At 44.9% G+C, this 6,312-nt stretch overlaps 1 pseudogene; it reads left to right on the forward strand.

The window, feature by feature from the left end:
• Nucleotides 1-4,608: 4,608 nt before the first annotated feature.
• On the forward strand, nucleotides 4,609-4,828 carry LOC148774393 (cytochrome c oxidase subunit 6C pseudogene; annotated as a pseudogene).
• Nucleotides 4,829-6,312: the final 1,484 nt, after the last annotated feature.

Raw genomic sequence — 6,312 nt, forward strand, 5'->3', positions numbered from 1 at the left:
AAGTGTGTTTGGAACGACTTGGGTATGTGAATGTTTTTTTTTCAGCTTTACGTTTATGAGTTCTAAATATAAATCAGGTATTTCCAATAACATTTTTACCATCTGAATTGAAATGTTCTATAATTGTAAAAGATACTTCTCATTTGTAAAACATAGGATGAAAAAAACTAAGGTTAAAAAGCCTCAGTGATACTGTTATATTCATTGTATGTTTAAATAATAATATTTTGCATCTATTAGGTTTTATATAATATAGTAATTCTAATTTCACTTGCTTTTTTTTTTACATTTTGAAAATATAACCCCTGGAAAATTATGAGTGGCAAACATGACTCATGATTAGAGAGCAGTGATGCAGAAAATGTAGTGTGCACTATGTTTGGTTTACATGGATGAGTTTATTCATTCTGTCAGTCATCCTTTCATTACAAATGTATTGGGTACTTTCCATGGCTGGAACACAGTGCTCCTAGAGAGAGATTTGTGTGCCCCCAAGCTGAGCACTGAAGAATTGATGCTTTTGAACTGTGGTGCTGGAGAAGACTCTTGAGAGTCCCTTGGATCGCAAGGAGATCCAACCAGTCCATTCTAAAGGAGATCAGTCCTGGGTGTTCATTGGAAGGACTGATGTTGAAGCTGAAACTCCAATACTTTGGCCACCTGATGCGAAGAGCTGACTCATCTGAAAAGATCCTGATTCTGGGAAAGATTGAGGGCAGGAGGAGAAGGGGACAACAGAGGTTGAGCTGGTTGCATGGCATCACCAACTCAATGGACATGAGTTTGAGTGAACTCCGGGAGTTGGTGATGGACAGGGAGGCCCGGTGTGCTGCAGTTCATGGGGTCACAAAGAGTTGGACACGACTGAGCGACTGAACTGAACTGAACTGCCCTCATGGGACTTCTGTTTTAGGAGAGACAGACAAAAAAAAATAATCAAATAATGCAAAATCATGCTAAGTGCTATGGAAGCAAAAATAATAGTATGAGAAAGAGCAGGGAGGGGCCTTGGTGGACTGTGGAGGCAGCCTCTCAGGGGACCTGAGGAATTACTGCTGCTGGAGGATTATTACCAAATTGCCATGCAGAAGTGCTTTTTAAACCCTCCAGGGCTGTCACAGTGAGTTATTGTTAATATCTGTGTTCTTAGGGGCAAGGCATTCAGCTGGAATACGATCCCCTTGAGAATAGAGACTTGAGTCTCAGTTAACATTTCACAAGGGTGTCTGCCTGGTGTCAAGACACTTTTGAGGTGTTGGTGAGGATGTGAAGCACCAGGGATGCCTGGGGAGATAGCTAGAAACACTAAACGGGTTCCAGATTCCACCGAGTTTAGTTGGAAGGAAAATGCAGTGGTTCAAATAGGAGTCAGGTGTCCTCCAGGCTGAATAAATGGTATGCAATGGGGTGTGGTAGGGATCCTAGGCAGGTGAAGACCAAGTGAGTGGAGAAGATGCTTAGAGAAAGAGGATGTAACCTGTGGGTCTGAAGCCTGTGGGAGCTTTGAGAGGTGGAGAGGAGCAGGGAGGGTGTTCAGAACAGGAGGCAAAAGACAAGCAGACATTTGAAAGTGGGATCTGGTGGCCAAGACTAAGGATGCTCCCAGGAAAGAGAGGGAACAATTGCTATTTGACTCTGTCCTTTGCAGGCAAAATGGTGGGTCTGGTCTTTTGACTTCTGAGAAGTCCCTAAATATATGGCCCCAGAGAGAAATGAGATCTAAATATAGATTGGGTCTTTCTAATAAAAATGTACCATCTGAATTGAGTTACTCTGTAATTGTACAAGCATTCCAGATTTTGAAAATTTAGGATGAAAAAAGGAAAAAGAAAACTCAATTTTATTTTATATATTTATTCTGTGTTGAAATAATATTTGGATATATTGGGTTAAATAGGTTATAGTAACATTACTTTCACCTGTTTCTTTTTACTTTTGTTTTAAAGTAACAACCAGAACATTTTAAATTACAAACACTGCATATGCATGTGTGCGTGCTCAGTGGTGTCCGACTCTTTGCAACCCTATGGACTGCAGCCCACCAGGCTCCTCTGTCTATAGGATTTTCCAGGCAAGAGTGCTGGAGTGGGCTGCCACTTCCTTCTCCAGGGGATCTTCCCAACCCAGGGGTTGAACCCGAGTCTCTTGTGTTTCCTGCATTGACAGGTGGGTTCTTTACAAACATTGCTCACATTCTGCTTCTGCTAGAGAATCCTGCTCATGGTGCTGCCATGGCCAGCACACCAGCAGGGGCAGCCTGGTCCCAGCCCAGCCTAGTTTTCCTCTCTGTGAAGGTCTTCAGATGGGTCTTGAAGGTCAAGGCTTTCAGACACTCATATAACTCCTTGCAAATGGACATCAGAGTCACAGTCCCAACTTCTTAAGGAGCAGTGTAGCTTTCTCATTGAAAGGGGGAAGTGGTTCCTTGATCAGACTCACCCATATTTCTTTCCACTGAGAGCCCTGGTTCCTTGCAGTGTGTCGCTCTAGTGAAGCAGAGACGCCTGCCCTGTGTTTGTAAATTGCATGCATGGGGAGTGAGATCTTTGGCTTCAGTTCCCACAGTGTAGACAGGATCCACCTAGATCCTGGGCATGTCCTCACCCTTGATGCAGTCATCAAACCTTTGACTAAAGTGCTTTCAGGGATTTCCCTCTCCCCAGTTCTCAGGTGAAAAACTGAGACCCAGAGGCAGAGACTTTGTCAGGGATCCTGCTCCCACTGTTTTCATCGCCAGCAGTTCCCTCCTAAGTGGAATTCCATGGAGAGAAAGATGGTTTACCCCCTCAGGAGCCAGGAGGAAATCTGGGGCCTCTCTTCTCCTAGCCCATTAATGTGGGACAGTAAATCCAAGATTTTTTGGGCACTCATTTGAACCAGGAAAAGTGCTGCCAAGGTGATGGTGGCCTGGTCGAGAGTGAACGTCGCCTTCCCACATCCTACGTGCACCACTCCCCTCTCTTCGTGTGTCTGGCTTTCCTGCCTCCAGGGAGACTGGCAGCTGCGGACAGTGAAGGCTGGGTGGGGACGGCGCTGGCTCTGGGTGACACACAGAGGCCCTGGCTGCTACTGATCTCGTCCAGGATTCAGGGCTGGGAGCCAGGCGGGCGGAGATAAGGCTCACCCTGGTGACAGGACCTCCCACATGCTGTTTATAAGCACATCTCCTGCCATCTGGGCCCTGTCCCCATGCCTGGCCTCCGTCCTGGGAAGCTGAGCCGTGTCACACACACACTCACACACACACACACACTGCACTTTGATGTGTCCCCAGCCGGAGTGTTTGGATAGAAACATGAGATGGAGCAAAAGGCTCATCCCCAGGGACGACCATCCCCAGGCATCGCCACAGACTCCTCAGAGCTTATCAGAGGCCTTACCCAGGGCTTGTTGGGAGCTGCTGGGCCCCCAGCTCTGCTGCCCCCAGCCCAGGGATGTGACAGCAGCTTGGCAACAGGATATACTGCTCTCTCCCTAGTGTCCCCTGTGGTCATGGCTCTCTGTTGATTGACAGCATTTCATATCCCTAAAAATTGCATTCTTTGTCTGAAAAGAAACACCCTGAAATGTTAGCAACAGTAAATGTCTTTGGGTGTTGAGTCTATGGGTGATTTTTCTGTCTCTAATTTCCTTTTCTTTCCTCTGAACATTTTCTTCATGAAGCCTATATTACTTTATAACAATAATATTTGAACAAAGTTTTTTCTTTTTTCCTGACTGAAAGGCAGGATATGACTTCCATGGAGCAGATTGTCTGCTTGGAGCAAAGATGAGTGTTTCTGAATTTGCCCCAGACCCACCCACATCCCCACATGCTTCATCCTCCTTTGTGTTCCAGCCCTATTTCTTCTTCCTGGCGGCTGCAGGGATGGTGGGGAATGGAGGGAAGGATGCCATTCTCCATGCTGGGAGCTTCATTTACTTTGTTTCACTTATTCATCAGAAATAAAGCCGGTCATAAGAAAGGAACACCATGGGGGAGGAGAGCCCTTTGATGCTGGGTCTCGGGGCCCCCCCCAGCAGTTGACACATCCCTGCCGGGTGTTTGTTCCAGGGCCACGTCGCTTCCATCACACATCACGTGCTGTCACTGCCACTCTTCCTTGGCACCTCTGCCGCGCCCTGGAGCTTCCACTGGACATGTCCACGACTGCTGTCTGTCCTCCCCTTTTACAGACTGTGTTAGTCGTGATTCTCTTTTATACACCTGACCTGGGAATTTGACCCTGTGAGCTCATCTCTGGAGCTTTCTGTTTCTCCACTTTGTCCAGTGACAGGAGGAGCAACCAGCTAGCTTCATTATATCTGCTGTTTTCCCAGAAGTGTTTGCAGGTATCGTATGCACAGTCATCCAGCCACGCTTATTGTAAGCGGTTGATGAGGAGGCTGCAGTGCTGGCGCTTTGTGTGTTGCTGCTCTCACCTGACGGCTGTGGACTCTCTGTGGGCTCTTTACTACTGCAACTAGAGTCATTAGTGGTTTTACATCTAGTCAGGTTAGAGAGCCAATTTCATAAACCCCATAACCAATTCAGGAAACTCATCCTTGTCTATCTCTCTGTCAGCTTGGAAGGACATCATTGGTGAGCTGTCAAGAAGCAAAGCTATCATGGCTTCTAGTTCTTTGACAAAACCTCAGATGTGTGGCCTTCTGTCCCATCATTTTCATATTGTCAGAGCATTTATTTTCTCCCTGGGAGATGCAACTGTCTGTATGTTTGCTGTGGCTGAACCAAGAGAGAAGGCATATGCATATTTCTACAGAAATTGTGATTCCATAAGATTTTGAGGAGATGAGGAAGGCAAGTATGTTTCAGAGTGCAAAGTGATTTTGGAGTAGAAAGAATTTCTTTGGGTTGAGTTCCATGGAAGTTTGTCACTGACCTTTGTTCTTATTTGGACTCCTCTGGTGGCTCAGCTAGTAAAGAATCCGCCTGCAATAAGGGAGACATGGGTTCAATCCCTGGGTTGGTAAGATCCCTTGGAGAAGGGAACGGCTTCCCACTCCAGTATTCTGGCCTGGAGAATTCCATGAACTGTATAGTCTATGGGGCTGCAAAGAGTTGGACACGACTGAGTGACTTTGACTTTGTTCTTGAACTATGAAAATATGAACTATGAATATCTGGGCTAAGGAATAGTTTCTCTTGATAAAGAAGTGATTAACAAATACCATGGACACCAAAAAAATAATCCTTAAAATTCTATTCCTCTGGAATCACTCTTGGTATCAAAATCTGTTAGTCATGGTTCTGCAGAGAAACAGAACCAATAGAATCTATCTATCATCTATATGTCTGTCTGTCTGTGAAATTAGTTTGCGTGATTGTGGAGGCTGAGAAGTCCCAGTCGGCAAGCTGGAGACCCAGGAGAACTGTTTTTGCATCTTGTCCACATCTGAAGGCCTGAGAACAAGGAGGGCAAGTGGTGTTAGTTCCAGTCCAAGGCCAGGAGAAGACTGATATCTCCACTCATGTAGTTAGAACAGGCAGAGTTCCCTTTTATTCAGCCTTTGTGTTCTATTCAGGCCTTTGATTGATTAGGCCTCTATTCAAGGCCTAATGAAGTCCACCCTTAATAGGGGGTACAATCTACTCAGGCTAGTTATTTCTCTTGGTAATCAGAGCATTTCTTGGAATATCTATTTGCCAAGTTGAGTGGACGAGAAATCACACATGTATTATGGTGTCTGTGTGTATGTGTATGTATGGTCATGTTTAATCACTAAGTTGTGTCTGACCCCTTGTGACCTCATGAACTGTGACCTTCCAGGCTCCTCTGTCCATGGGATTTCCCAGGAAAGAATACTAGAATGAGTTTCCATTTCCTTTTCCAGGGGATCTTATCTTTCCAACCCAGGGATCAAACCTGCGTCTCCTTGCATTGGCAGGTGAATTCTTTACCGCTGAGTCACCAGGGAAGCCCTGTGTGTATGTATAAACATACATATATATAACTTATTGAATTTTATTTAATTAGTAACTTTTATATACTAAAATTATATTTTTGCATAATAATGATCGTATTCAAAATAGTTTACCTCTGGAAGGCAGAAAAGGAAATGAGATTAGAGAGGGATTCACAGAGGCTTCAAATTTATCTATAATATTTTATTCCTCAATAAAATGCTAAGATTTTATTAAGCTGGGCAGTTGTGAACCAGGTGTATTTTATATTATCTCAATACATTATGACATGTTGAAGATATTTACAGTGTAAAAGGAAGGAAGGGAGTGAGGGAGGGAAAAAGGAAGGATGGAAAGTAGGGGGAAAGGGGCGAGAACAGAGGAGACCAGGTGACACCCAGAATGAT

The sequence above is a fragment of the Moschus berezovskii genome, chromosome 22, assembly GCF_049115385.1.
Source record: "Moschus berezovskii isolate FMDL1 chromosome 22, NW_MosBer_1.0, whole genome shotgun sequence".
NCBI lineage: Eukaryota > Metazoa > Chordata > Mammalia > Artiodactyla > Moschidae > Moschus > Moschus berezovskii.